Below are 13,544 nucleotides of genomic sequence, written 5' to 3' on the forward strand. Positions count from 1 at the left end.
CCGCCCCGCCCCCTCCGCCCCTTGCCCAACAAGGCCTCCTGCAAACGCCCGGTGCCCCCCTGGCCCCTCGCCAGCCGCGCACCGCACCGAGGGTCCCTGTCTCGCAGCTTGTGCCCGCTGCACCGGCAGGCAGCCCCCAGCCCTTCCACCTCACAGCCACCACGCCCACGCACACCCGATCCAGAGGGGCGGGCTGGGGGAGGTGGGGGCGGGCTGGGTGGGCGGAGGCGGCGGCTTCGCAGGGAGGGAAAGGGGGAGGGCGGCGAGGACCGCCCGCGGGCTTGGGGCGGGGGGAGCGCGGGCGGGACGGCACCCCGTCTCGGCAGGCGTGCCCTCCCAAGGTCCTGCGCCTCGGGGCCTCATCCCCGGAGCCCCTAGCCATTCCCTTGGGCCGCCCCGAGTGCACAAGCGCACCGGGCAACCGGCCCCACCTTAGGCCTGGGCCCGCCTCCACCTTCTCCCCACCCGCCCTGGGCTGCGCTCCCGCGCGCGCGGGCATTCCCTTCCTTCCCGCGGAACACCGTCCCTCTGCCCCCAGGCCGGGGGTCCTCGCTCCGTGTGGGCAGGACACAAGATGGCCGACCGCCCGGGGCCTCCCCCGTTGGCACCCGGGACCACCCGTTGGCCCCCGACTCCGTGCTCAGTGTCCCCGCAACAGCGAAGCGCACAGCGAGGCTCGCTCGCTCGGCAAGACGGCGGGAGGGGGCGGCCCTGCACCACGCCCCAAAGCGGCCCCCCAAATAAAGGACGAGAGCAGAGGAGGAATCGCCCGCACGCCCCCAGGCCCAGAGTGGGTCCTGGGCGGGAACGGGAGCAGGGCGGGTCTCCTGAGGCCTTGGCTGCGCGACCTCGGCCCCGGGGGGCTCCTCGGTGCCCAGAGCCCACCCAAGCACGACCACCCTCCCGAGGAGGGCTAGCTGCCTAGCCAACACAGTCTCTTCCTCTGTGTGTGTGTGTGTGTGTGTGTGGTGTGTGTGTGGTGTGTGTGGTGTGTGTGTGGTGTGTGTGTCTGTTTCTGGGGTGTGCCCCTGTGTCTCCGTCCCTGTCCGCATCCAGGTCAGGGTCCGCGTCTGTCTGTCTTGGGGCCAGAGCGGGGGTGTGTGTTGGATACTCTGTCTGTGTTCTCCCTCTCTGTCCCTCTCTTCCTCTCTGTCTACATCTCCGTCCGTCCGTCCGTCCGTGTCTCTGTCTTTCCCCGTGGGTCTGTGCGTCTGTCTATGCCAGCCGGCTTCTGGTGTCCCTCAGTCGGGTCCTCTTGTCGGTGGGTGGGCAGGGGAAGGGTGGCGGAGGAAGGGCGACGGGGTTGGGCTGATGAGGAGGGTCCCTGGGGGCGCCGGTGGCTCCGGGTTGGCTTGGAGCCAGGCGGGGTGGAGAGGCAGAAAGGCCTGGTGGCCGGCCTGGCTTGGCCTAGGGCGACGGGTGGGACGCTGGGGGTGGGGGGCGCGGAAAACACCTCAGGGGCCGCGCCCACCGCGCCCCGCCCCGACGCTTCCCTTTGCCATGCCGGTAGCCAGGAGGCGGTGGGGCGGCGGCGGCCCCCGGGACTGGAGAGTCCCCGGCAGGGAGAGCGCCCGGACTTCCACGACTGCGGGGCACCGGAGGGGCCACGTCCCCTGGGCGGCTGGCAGGCAGGCAGGTGCAAGGCGCAGGGCAGGCGGGGTTCGGGTGAGGGCTGAGGAGGGGCACGGCTGGGCCCGGGAGGCGCAGAGCAGGCTCTTAGGGCGGCCAGCGGCAGCCGCACACGTCTACGGCCATACCACCCTGAACGCGCCCGATCTCGTCTGATCTCGGAAGCTAAGCAGGGTCGGGCCTGGTTAGTACTTGGATGGGAGACCGCCTGGGAATACCGGGTGCTGTAGGCTTTTTTCTTTGCCTTTTCTTTCCCCTTGGGCCACCCTTCCCATACCTTTACCGCCACAGCACCCCGCCCCCTTGCCCAACTAGGCTTCCTCCAAACGCCCCGTGCCCCCCTGGCCCCTCGCCAGCCGCGCACCGCACCGCGAGTCCCTGGCTCGCAGCAGGTGCCCCCTGCAGGGGCAGGCGTCTTCCAGCCAGCCCTTGGGCCTCCAAGCCACCACGCCCACGCACACCGGATCCAGAGGGGTGGGCTGGGGGTCGATGGGGGCGGGCGGGGTGGGCGAAGGCGACGCCTTCGGAGGGAGGGAACGCGGGAGGGCGACGATGACCCTGGCACCGATGGGCCGGGGCCAGCGCGGGCCGGACGGCACCCGCTCTGGGCAGGCGTGTCCTCCCATGGTCCTGCGCCTCGGGCCCTCATCCCCAGATCCCCTAGCCATTCCATCGGGCCGCCCGGAGCGCACGACCGCACTGGGCAACTGGCCCCACCTTAGGCCTGGGCCCGCCTCCACCTTGTCCCCAGCAGCCCTGGGGTGCGCTCCCACCCGCGGGCATTCCCTTCCTTCCCTTGGAACACCGTCCCTTTGCCCCCGTGCCGGGGGTCCCCGCTCCGGGTGGGCAGGACACAAGATGGCCGGTCGCCCGGGGCCTCCCCCCTTGGCGCCCGGGACCACCCGCTGGCACCAGAATCCGTGCTTAGTCTCCCTGCAACAGCGAAGCGAAGACCGAGGCTCGCTCGCTCAGCAAGATGGGGAGAGGGGGGCGCCCTGCACCTCGCCCCAAAGCAGCCCCCCATATAAAGGACGACAGCAGAGGAGGAATCGCCCACATGCCCCGAGGACCAGAGTGGGTCCAGGGCGGGAACGGGAGCAGAGCGGGTCTCGTGACGCCTTGGCTGCGCATCTCGGCCCCGAGGGGCTCCTCGGTGCCCAGAGCCCACCCAAGCACGACCACCCTCCCGAGGGCTAGCTGCCTAGCCAACACAGTCTCCTCCTGTTTGTGTGTGTGGGGGGGCGGGGGGATGGGTGGGGGTGTGGGTGGGGGTGTGGGGGTGTGGGGGTGTGTGGGGTGTGTGGGGTGTGGGGTGTGGGGTGGGGGGTGTGTGTCTGTTTCTGTGGTGTGCCCCTGTGTCTCCGTCCCTGTCCGCATCCAGGTCAGGGTCCGCGTCTGTCTGTCTTGGGGCCAGAGCGGGGGCGTGTGTTGGATACTCTGTCTGTGTCTCCCTCTCTGTCTCTCTCTTCCTCTCTGTCTACATCTCCGTCCGTCCGTGTCTCTGTCTTTCCCCGTGGGTCTGTGCGTCTGTCTATGCCAGCCGGCTTCTGGTGTCCCTCAGTCGGGTCCTCTTGTCGGTGGGTGGGCAGGGGAAGGGTGGCGGAGGAAGGGCGACGGGGTTGGGCTGATGAGGAGGGTCCCTGGGGGCGCCGGTGGCTCCGGGTTGGCTTGGAACCAGGCCGGGGTGGAGAGGCGGAAGGGCCTGGTGGCGGGCCTGGCTTGCCCTAAGGGCGGCGGGTGGGGCGCCGGGGGTGGGGGGGCGCGGAGAACAGCGCGCGGGCCACGCCCCCCGCGCCCCGACGCTCCCCTTGGCCCTCTCGGGAGCCAGGCGGCGGCCCCCGGGTCTGGAGAGTATCGGGCCGTGAGAGCGCTCGGTGTTCCGCGACTGCGGGGCGCTGGAGGCGCCACGTCCTCTGGGCGGTTTGGCAGGCAGGCAGGTGCAAGGCACAGGGCAGGCGTGGGGCGGTTGGGGGCTGAGGAGGGGCACGGCTGCGGCCCGGAGGCGCAGAGCAGGCTCTTAGGGCGGCCAGCGGCAGCGGCACACGTCTACGGCCATACCACCCTGAACGCGCCCGATCTCGTCTGATCTCGGAAGCTAAGCAGGGTCGGGCCTGGTTAGTACTTGGATGGGAGACCGCCTGGGAATACCGGGTGCTGTAGGCTTTTTTTCTTTGCCTTTTCTTTCCCCTTCGGCCTCCCTTCCTCTCCCTTCGCCGCCACAGTCCCCCCCCCCCGCCCCGCCCCCTCCGCCCCTTGCCCAACAAGGCCTCCTGCAAACGCCCGGTGCCCCCCTGGCCCCTCGCCAGCCGCGCACCGCACCGAGGGTCCCTGTCTCGCAGCTTGTGCCCGCTGCACCGGCAGGCAGCCCCCAGCCCTTCCACCTCACAGCCACCACGCCCACGCACACCCGATCCAGAGGGGCGGGCTGGGGGAGGTGGGGGCGGGCTGGGTGGGCGGAGGCGGCGGCTTCGCAGGGAGGGAAAGGGGGAGGGCGGCGAGGACCGCCCGCGGGCTTGGGGCGGGGGGAGCGCGGGCGGGACGGCACCCCGTCTCGGCAGGCGTGCCCTCCCAAGGTCCTGCGCCTCGGGGCCTCATCCCCGGAGCCCCTAGCCATTCCCTTGGGCCGCCCCGAGTGCACAAGCGCACCGGGCAACCGGCCCCACCTTAGGCCTGGGCCCGCCTCCACCTTCTCCCCACCCGCCCTGGGCTGCGCTCCCGCGCGCGCGGGCATTCCCTTCCTTCCCGCGGAACACCGTCCCTCTGCCCCCAGGCCGGGGGTCCTCGCTCCGTGTGGGCAGGACACAAGATGGCCGACCGCCCGGGGCCTCCCCCGTTGGCACCCGGGACCACCCGTTGGCCCCCGACTCCGTGCTCAGTGTCCCCGCAACAGCGAAGCGCACAGCGAGGCTCGCTCGCTCGGCAAGACGGCGGGAGGGGGCGGCCCTGCACCACGCCCCAAAGCGGCCCCCCAAATAAAGGACGAGAGCAGAGGAGGAATCGCCCGCACGCCCCCAGGCCCAGAGTGGGTCCTGGGCGGGAACGGGAGCAGGGCGGGTCTCCTGAGGCCTTGGCTGCGCGACCTCGGCCCCGGGGGGCTCCTCGGTGCCCAGAGCCCACCCAAGCACGACCACCCTCCCGAGGAGGGCTAGCTGCCTAGCCAACACAGTCTCTTCCTCTGTGTGTGTGTGTGTGTGTGTGTGGTGTGTGTGTGGTGTGTGTGGTGTGTGTGTGGTGTGTGTGTCTGTTTCTGGGGTGTGCCCCTGTGTCTCCGTCCCTGTCCGCATCCAGGTCAGGGTCCGCGTCTGTCTGTCTTGGGGCCAGAGCGGGGGTGTGTGTTGGATACTCTGTCTGTGTTCTCCCTCTCTGTCCCTCTCTTCCTCTCTGTCTACATCTCCGTCCGTCCGTCCGTCCGTGTCTCTGTCTTTCCCCGTGGGTCTGTGCGTCTGTCTATGCCAGCCGGCTTCTGGTGTCCCTCAGTCGGGTCCTCTTGTCGGTGGGTGGGCAGGGGAAGGGTGGCGGAGGAAGGGCGACGGGGTTGGGCTGATGAGGAGGGTCCCTGGGGGCGCCGGTGGCTCCGGGTTGGCTTGGAGCCAGGCGGGGTGGAGAGGCAGAAAGGCCTGGTGGCCGGCCTGGCTTGGCCTAGGGCGACGGGTGGGACGCTGGGGGTGGGGGTGGGGGTGGGGGGCGCGGAAAACACCTCAGGGGCCGCGCCCACCGCGCCCCGCCCCGACGCTTCCCTTTGCCATGCCGGTAGCCAGGAGGCGGTGGGGCGGCGGCGGCCCCCGGGACTGGAGAGTCCCCGGCAGGGAGAGCGCCCGGACTTCCACGACTGCGGGGCACCGGAGGGGCCACGTCCCCTGGGCGGCTGGCAGGCAGGCAGGTGCAAGGCGCAGGGCAGGCGGGGTTCGGGTGAGGGCTGAGGAGGGGCACGGCTGGGCCCGGGAGGCGCAGAGCAGGCTCTTAGGGCGGCCAGCGGCAGCCGCACACGTCTACGGCCATACCACCCTGAACGCGCCCGATCTCGTCTGATCTCGGAAGCTAAGCAGGGTCGGGCCTGGTTAGTACTTGGATGGGAGACCGCCTGGGAATACCGGGTGCTGTAGGCTTTTTTCTTTGCCTTTTCTTTCCCCTTGGGCCACCCTTCCCATACCTTTACCGCCACAGCACCCCGCCCCCTTGCCCAACTAGGCTTCCTCCAAACGCCCCGTGCCCCCCTGGCCCCTCGCCAGCCGCGCACCGCACCGCGAGTCCCTGGCTCGCAGCAGGTGCCCCCTGCAGGGGCAGGCGTCTTCCAGCCAGCCCTTGGGCCTCCAAGCCACCACGCCCACGCACACCGGATCCAGAGGGCTGGGCTGGGGGTCGATGGGGGCGGGCGGGGTGGGCGAAGGCGACGCCTTCGGAGGGAGGGAACGCGGGAGGGCGACGAAGACCCTGGCACCGATGGGCCGGGGCCAGCGCGGGCCGGACGGCACCCGCTCTGGGCAGGCGTGTCCTCCCATGGTCCTGCGCCTCGGGCCCTCATCCCCACATCCCCTAGCCATTCCATCGGGCCGCCCGGAGCGCACGACCGCACTGGGCAACTGGCCCCACCTTAGGCCTGGGCCCGCCTCCACCTTGTCCCCAGCAGCCCTGGGGTGCGCTCCCACCCGCGGGCATTCCCTTCCTTCCCTTGGAACACCGTCCCTTTGCCCCCGTGCCGGGGGTCCCCGCTCCGGGTGGGCAGGACACAAGATGGCCGGTCGCCCGGGGCCTCCCCCCTTGGCGCCCGGGACCACCCGCTGGCACCAGAATCCGTGCTTAGTCTCCCTGCAACAGCGAAGCGAAGACCGAGGCTCGCTCGCTCAGCAAGATGGGGAGAGGGGGGCGCCCTGCACCTCGCCCCAAAGCAGCCCCCCATATAAAGGACGACAGCAGAGGAGGAATCGCCCACATGCCCCGAGGACCAGAGTGGGTCCAGGGCGGGAACGGGAGCAGAGCGGGTCTCGTGACGCCTTGGCTGCGCATCTCGGCCCCGAGGGGCTCCTCGGTGCCCAGAGCCCACCCAAGCACGACCACCCTCCCGAGGGCTAGCTGCCTAGCCAACACAGTCTCCTCCTGTTTGTGTGTGTGGGGGGGCGGGGGGATGGGTGGGGGGGTGGGTGGGGGTGTGGGGGTGTGGGGGTGTGTGGGGTGTGTGGGGTGTGGGGTGTGGGGTGGGGGGTGTGTGTCTGTTTCTGTGGTGTGCCCCTGTGTCTCCGTCCCTGTCCGCATCCAGGTCAGGGTCCGCGTCTGTCTGTCTTGGGGCCAGAGCGGGGGCGTGTGTTGGATACTCTGTCTGTGTCTCCCTCTCTGTCTCTCTCTTCCTCTCTGTCTACATCTCCGTCCGTCCGTGTCTCTGTCTTTCCCCGTGGGTCTGTGCGTCTGTCTATGCCAGCCGGCTTCTGGTGTCCCTCAGTCGGGTCCTCTTGTCGGTGGGTGGGCAGGGGAAGGGTGGCGGAGGAAGGGCGACGGGGTTGGGCTGATGAGGAGGGTCCCTGGGGGCGCCGGTGGCTCCGGGTTGGCTTGGAACCAGGCCGGGGTGGAGAGGCGGAAGGGCCTGGTGGCGGGCCTGGCTTGCCCTAAGGGCGGCGGGTGGGGCGCCGGGGGTGGGGGGGCGCGGAGAACAGCGCGCGGGCCACGCCCCCCGCGCCCCGACGCTCCCCTTGGCCCTCTCGGGAGCCAGGCGGCGGCCCCCGGGTCTGGAGAGTATCGGGCCGTGAGAGCGCTCGGTGTTCCGCGACTGCGGGGCGCTGGAGGCGCCACGTCCTCTGGGCGGTTTGGCAGGCAGGCAGGTGCAAGGCACAGGGCAGGCGTGGGGCGGTTGGGGGCTGAGGAGGGGCACGGCTGCGGCCCGGAGGCGCAGAGCAGGCTCTTAGGGCGGCCAGCGGCAGCGGCACACGTCTACGGCCATACCACCCTGAACGCGCCCGATCTCGTCTGATCTCGGAAGCTAAGCAGGGTCGGGCCTGGTTAGTACTTGGATGGGAGACCGCCTGGGAATACCGGGTGCTGTAGGCTTTTTTTCTTTGCCTTTTCTTTCCCCTTCGGCCTCCCTTCCTCTCCCTTCGCCGCCACAGTCCCCCCCCCCGCCCCGCCCCCTCCGCCCCTTGCCCAACAAGGCCTCCTGCAAACGCCCGGTGCCCCCCTGGCCCCTCGCCAGCCGCGCACCGCACCGAGGGTCCCTGTCTCGCAGCTTGTGCCCGCTGCACCGGCAGGCAGCCCCCAGCCCTTCCACCTCACAGCCACCACGCCCACGCACACCCGATCCAGAGGGGCGGGCTGGGGGAGGTGGGGGCGGGCTGGGTGGGCGGAGGCGGCGGCTTCGCAGGGAGGGAAAGGGGGAGGGCGGCGAGGACCGCCCGCGGGCTTGGGGCGGGGGGAGCGCGGGCGGGACGGCACCCCGTCTCGGCAGGCGTGCCCTCCCAAGGTCCTGCGCCTCGGGGCCTCATCCCCGGAGCCCCTAGCCATTCCCTTGGGCCGCCCCGAGTGCACAAGCGCACCGGGCAACCGGCCCCACCTTAGGCCTGGGCCCGCCTCCACCTTCTCCCCACCCGCCCTGGGCTGCGCTCCCGCGCGCGCGGGCATTCCCTTCCTTCCCGCGGAACACCGTCCCTCTGCCCCCAGGCCGGGGGTCCTCGCTCCGTGTGGGCAGGACACAAGATGGCCGACCGCCCGGGGCCTCCCCCGTTGGCACCCGGGACCACCCGTTGGCCCCCGACTCCGTGCTCAGTGTCCCCGCAACAGCGAAGCGCACAGCGAGGCTCGCTCGCTCGGCAAGACGGCGGGAGGGGGCGGCCCTGCACCACGCCCCAAAGCGGCCCCCCAAATAAAGGACGAGAGCAGAGGAGGAATCGCCCGCACGCCCCCAGGCCCAGAGTGGGTCCTGGGCGGGAACGGGAGCAGGGCGGGTCTCCTGAGGCCTTGGCTGCGCGACCTCGGCCCCGGGGGGCTCCTCGGTGCCCAGAGCCCACCCAAGCACGACCACCCTCCCGAGGAGGGCTAGCTGCCTAGCCAACACAGTCTCTTCCTCTGTGTGTGTGTGTGTGTGTGTGTGTGGTGTGTGTGTGGTGTGTGTGGTGTGTGTGTGGTGTGTGTGTCTGTTTCTGGGGTGTGCCCCTGTGTCTCCGTCCCTGTCCGCATCCAGGTCAGGGTCCGCGTCTGTCTGTCTTGGGGCCAGAGCGGGGGTGTGTGTTGGATACTCTGTCTGTGTTCTCCCTCTCTGTCCCTCTCTTCCTCTCTGTCTACATCTCCGTCCGTCCGTCCGTCCGTGTCTCTGTCTTTCCCCGTGGGTCTGTGCGTCTGTCTATGCCAGCCGGCTTCCGGTGTCCCTCAGTCGGGTCCTCTTGTCGGTGGGTGGGCAGGGGAAGGGTGGCGGAGGAAGGGCGACGGGGTTGGGCTGATGAGGAGGGTCCCTGGGGGCGCCGGTGGCTCCGGGTTGGCTTGGAGCCAGGCGGGGTGGAGAGGCAGAAAGGCCTGGTGGCCGGCCTGGCTTGGCCTAGGGCGACGGGTGGGACGCTGGGGGTGGGGGGCGCGGAAAACACCTCAGGGGCCGCGCCCACCGCGCCCCGCCCCGACGCTTCCCTTTGCCATGCCGGTAGCCAGGAGGCGGTGGGGCGGCGGCGGCCCCCGGGACTGGAGAGTCCCCGGCAGGGAGAGCGCCCGGACTTCCACGACTGCGGGGCACCGGAGGGGCCACGTCCCCTGGGCGGCTGGCAGGCAGGCAGGTGCAAGGCGCAGGGCAGGCGGGGTTCGGGTGAGGGCTGAGGAGGGGCACGGCTGGGCCCGGGAGGCGCAGAGCAGGCTCTTAGGGCGGCCAGCGGCAGCCGCACACGTCTACGGCCATACCACCCTGAACGCGCCCGATCTCGTCTGATCTCGGAAGCTAAGCAGGGTCGGGCCTGGTTAGTACTTGGATGGGAGACCGCCTGGGAATACCGGGTGCTGTAGGCTTTTTTCTTTGCCTTTTCTTTCCCCTTGGGCCACCCTTCCCATACCTTTACCGCCACAGCACCCCGCCCCCTTGCCCAACTAGGCTTCCTCCAAACGCCCCGTGCCCCCCTGGCCCCTCGCCAGCCGCGCACCGCACCGCGAGTCCCTGGCTCGCAGCAGGTGCCCCCTGCAGGGGCAGGCGTCTTCCAGCCAGCCCTTGGGCCTCCAAGCCACCACGCCCACGCACACCGGATCCAGAGGGCTGGGCTGGGGGTCGATGGGGGCGGGCGGGGTGGGCGAAGGCGACGCCTTCGGAGGGAGGGAACGCGGGAGGGCGACGATGACCCTGGCACCGATGGGCCGGGGCCAGCGCGGGCCGGACGGCACCCGCTCTGGGCAGGCGTGTCCTCCCATGGTCCTGCGCCTCGGGCCCTCATCCCCAGATCCCCTAGCCATTCCATCGGGCCGCCCGGAGCGCACGACCGCACTGGGCAACTGGCCCCACCTTAGGCCTGGGCCCGCCTCCACCTTGTCCCCAGCAGCCCTGGGGTGCGCTCCCACCCGCGGGCATTCCCTTCCTTCCCTTGGAACACCGTCCCTTTGCCCCCGTGCCGGGGGTCCCCGCTCCGGGTGGGCAGGACACAAGATGGCCGGTCGCCCGGGGCCTCCCCCCTTGGCGCCCGGGACCACCCGCTGGCACCAGAATCCGTGCTTAGTCTCCCTGCAACAGCGAAGCGAAGACCGAGGCTCGCTCGCTCAGCAAGATGGGGAGAGGGGGGCGCCCTGCACCTCGCCCCAAAGCAGCCCCCCATATAAAGGACGACAGCAGAGGAGGAATCGCCCACATGCCCCGAGGACCAGAGTGGGTCCAGGGCGGGAACGGGAGCAGAGCGGGTCTCGTGACGCCTTGGCTGCGCATCTCGGCCCCGAGGGGCTCCTTGGTGCCCAGAGCCCACCCAAGCACGACCACCCTCCCGAGGGCTAGCTGCCTAGCCAACACAGTCTCCTCCTGTTTGTGTGTGGGGGGGGGGGGGATGGGTGGGGGGGTGGGTGGGGGTGTGGGGGTGTGGGGGTGTGTGGGGTGTGTGGGGTGTGGGGTGTGGGGTGGGGGGTGTGTGTCTGTTTCTGTGGTGTGCCCCTGTGTCTCCGTCCCTGTCCGCATCCAGGTCAGGGTCCGCGTCTGTCTGTCTTGGGGCCAGAGCGGGGGCGTGTGTTGGATACTCTGTCTGTGTCTCCCTCTCTGTCTCTCTCTTCCTCTCTGTCTACATCTCCGTCCGTCCGTGTCTCTGTCTTTCCCCGTGGGTCTGTGCGTCTGTCTATGCCAGCCGGCTTCTGGTGTCCCTCAGTCGGGTCCTCTTGTCGGTGGGTGGGCAGGGGAAGGGTGGCGGAGGAAGGGCGACGGGGTTGGGCTGATGAGGAGGGTCCCTGGGGGCGCCGGTGGCTCCGGGTTGGCTTGGAACCAGGCCGGGGTGGAGAGGCGGAAGGGCCTGGTGGCGGGCCTGGCTTGCCCTAAGGGCGGCGGGTGGGGCGCCGGGGGTGGGGGGGCGCGGAGAACAGCGCGCGGGCCACGCCCCCCGCGCCCCGACGCTCCCCTTGGCCCTCTCGGGAGCCAGGCGGCGGCCCCCGGGTCTGGAGAGTATCGGGCCGTGAGAGCGCTCGGTGTTCCGCGACTGCGGGGCGCTGGAGGCGCCACGTCCTCTGGGCGGTTTGGCAGGCAGGCAGGTGCAAGGCACAGGGCAGGCGTGGGGCGGTTGGGGGCTGAGGAGGGGCACGGCTGCGGCCCGGAGGCGCAGAGCAGGCTCTTAGGGCGGCCAGCGGCAGCCGCACACGTCTATGGCCATACCACCCTGAACGCGCCCGATCTCGTCTGATCTCGGAAGCTAAGCAGGGTCGGGCCTGGTTAGTACTTGGATGGGAGACCGCCTGGGAATACCGGGTGCTGTAGGCTTTTTTTCTTTGCCTTTTCTTTCCCCTTCGGCCTCCCTTCCTCTCCCTTCGCCGCCACAGTCCCCCCCCCCCCGCCCCGCCCCCTCCGCCCCTTGCCCAACAAGGCCTCCTGCAAACGCCCGGTGCCCCCCTGGCCCCTCGCCAGCCGCGCACCGCACCGAGGGTCCCTGTCTCGCAGCTTGTGCCCGCTGCACCGGCAGGCAGCCCCCAGCCCTTCCACCTCACAGCCACCACGCCCACGCACACCCGATCCAGAGGGGCGGGCTGGGGGAGGTGGGGGCGGGCTGGGTGGGCGGAGTCGGCGGCTTCGCAGGGAGGGAAAGGGGGAGGGCGGCGAGGACCGCCCGCGGGCTTGGGGCGGGGGGAGCGCGGGCGGGACGGCACCCCGTCTCGGCAGGCGTGCCCTCCCAAGGTCCTGCGCCTCGGGGCCTCATCCCCGGAGCCCCTAGCCATTCCCTTGGGCCGCCCCGAGTGCACAAGCGCACCGGGCAACCGGCCCCACCTTAGGCCTGGGCCCGCCTCCACCTTCTCCCCACCCGCCCTGGGCTGCGCTCCCGCGCGCGCGGGCATTCCCTTCCTTCCCGCGGAACACCGTCCCTTTGCCCCCAGGCCGGGGGTCCTCGCTCCGTGTGGGCAGGACACAAGATGGCCGACCGCCCGGGGCCTCCCCCGTTGGCACCCGGGACCACCCGTTGGCCCCCGACTCCGTGCTCAGTGTCCCCGCAACAGCGAAGCGCACAGCGAGGCTCGCTCGCTCGGCAAGACGGCGGGAGGGGGCGGCCCTGCACCACGCCCCAAAGCGGCCCCCCAAATAAAGGACGAGAGCAGAGGAGGAATCGCCCGCACGCCCCCAGGCCCAGAGTGGGTCCTGGGCGGGAACGGGAGCAGGGCGGGTCTCCTGAGGCCTTGGCTGCGCGACCTCGGCCCCGGGGGGCTCCTCGGTGCCCAGAGCCCACCCAAGCACGACCACCCTCCCGAGGAGGGCTAGCTGCCTAGCCAACACAGTCTCTTCCTCTGTGTGTGTGTGTGTGTGTGTGTGGTGTGTGTGTGGTGTGTGTGGTGTGTGTGTGGTGTGTGTGTCTGTTTCTGGGGTGTGCCCCTGTGTCTCCGTCCCTGTCCGCATCCAGGTCAGGGTCCGCGTCTGTCTGTCTTGGGGCCAGAGCGGGGGTGTGTGTTGGATACTCTGTCTGTGTTCTCCCTCTCTGTCCCTCTCTTCCTCTCTGTCTACATCTCCGTCCGTCCGTCCGTCCGTGTCTCTGTCTTTCCCCGTGGGTCTGTGCGTCTGTCTATGCCAGCCGGCTTCCGGTGTCCCTCAGTCGGGTCCTCTTGTCGGTGGGTGGGCAGGGGAAGGGTGGCGGAGGAAGGGCGATGGGGTTGGGCTGATGAGGAGGGTCCCTGGGTGCGCCGGTGGCTCCGGGTTGGCTTGGAGCCAGGCGGGGTGGAGAGGCAGAAAGGCCTGGTGGCCGGCCTGGCTTGGCCTAGGGCGACGGGTGGGACGCTGGGGGTGGGGGGCGCGGAAAACACCTCAGGGGCCGCGCCCACCGCGCCCCGCCCCGACGCTTCCCTTTGCCATGCCGGTAGCCAGGAGGCGGTGGGGCGGCGGCGGCCCCCGGGACTGGAGAGTCCCCGGCAGGGAGAGCGCCCGGACTTCCACGACTGCGGGGCACCGGAGGGGCCACGTCCCCTGGGCGGCTGGCAGGCAGGCAGGTGCAAGGCGCAGGGCAGGCGGGGTTCGGGTGAGGGCTGAGGAGGGGCACGGCTGGGCCCGGGAGGCGCAGAGCAGGCTCTTAGGGCGGCCAGCGGCAGCCGCACACGTCTACGGCCATACCACCCTGAACGCGCCCGATCTCGTCTGATCTCGGAAGCTAAGCAGGGTCGGGCCTGGTTAGTACTTGGATGGGAGACCGCCTGGGAATACCGGGTGCTGTAGGCTTTTTTCTTTGCCTTTTCTTTCCCCTTGGGCCACCCTTCCCATACCTTTACCGCCACAGCACCCCGCCCCCTTGCCCAACTAGGCTTCC

At 70.6% G+C, this 13,544-nt stretch overlaps 7 non-coding genes across 7 annotated transcripts; all 7 read left to right on the top strand.

The window, feature by feature from the left end:
• The first annotated feature begins 1,743 nt into the window (after positions 1-1,743).
• On the top strand, positions 1,744-1,862 carry LOC135364874 (5S ribosomal RNA). The gene has a single exon (XR_010412682.1). It is a non-coding gene; the product is annotated as a 5S ribosomal RNA (ribosomal RNA).
• Positions 1,863-3,673: 1,811 nt separating this feature from the next.
• LOC135364876 (5S ribosomal RNA) lies at positions 3,674-3,792 on the top strand. The gene has a single exon (XR_010412684.1). It is a non-coding gene; the product is annotated as a 5S ribosomal RNA (ribosomal RNA).
• A 1,824-nt stretch (positions 3,793-5,616) lies between these two features.
• Positions 5,617-5,735, top strand: LOC135364877 (5S ribosomal RNA). The gene has a single exon (XR_010412685.1). It is a non-coding gene; the product is annotated as a 5S ribosomal RNA (ribosomal RNA).
• Positions 5,736-7,546: 1,811 nt separating this feature from the next.
• On the top strand, positions 7,547-7,665 carry LOC135364878 (5S ribosomal RNA). The gene has a single exon (XR_010412686.1). It is a non-coding gene; the product is annotated as a 5S ribosomal RNA (ribosomal RNA).
• A 1,813-nt stretch (positions 7,666-9,478) lies between these two features.
• Positions 9,479-9,597, top strand: LOC135364879 (5S ribosomal RNA). Its single transcript, XR_010412687.1, has one exon. It is a non-coding gene; the product is annotated as a 5S ribosomal RNA (ribosomal RNA).
• A 1,808-nt stretch (positions 9,598-11,405) lies between these two features.
• On the top strand, positions 11,406-11,524 carry LOC135365017 (5S ribosomal RNA). Its single transcript, XR_010412825.1, has one exon. It is a non-coding gene; the product is annotated as a 5S ribosomal RNA (ribosomal RNA).
• Positions 11,525-13,337: 1,813 nt separating this feature from the next.
• On the top strand, positions 13,338-13,456 carry LOC135364880 (5S ribosomal RNA). Its single transcript, XR_010412688.1, has one exon. It is a non-coding gene; the product is annotated as a 5S ribosomal RNA (ribosomal RNA).
• The last annotated feature ends 88 nt before the right edge of the window (positions 13,457-13,544 follow it).

Source organism: Mirounga angustirostris, unplaced genomic scaffold, assembly GCF_029215605.1.
Source record: "Mirounga angustirostris isolate CCGP_5_RB_7025 unplaced genomic scaffold, mMirAng1.0.hap1 SCAF_6, whole genome shotgun sequence".
In the NCBI taxonomy this organism is placed as follows: domain Eukaryota; kingdom Metazoa; phylum Chordata; class Mammalia; order Carnivora; family Phocidae; genus Mirounga; species Mirounga angustirostris.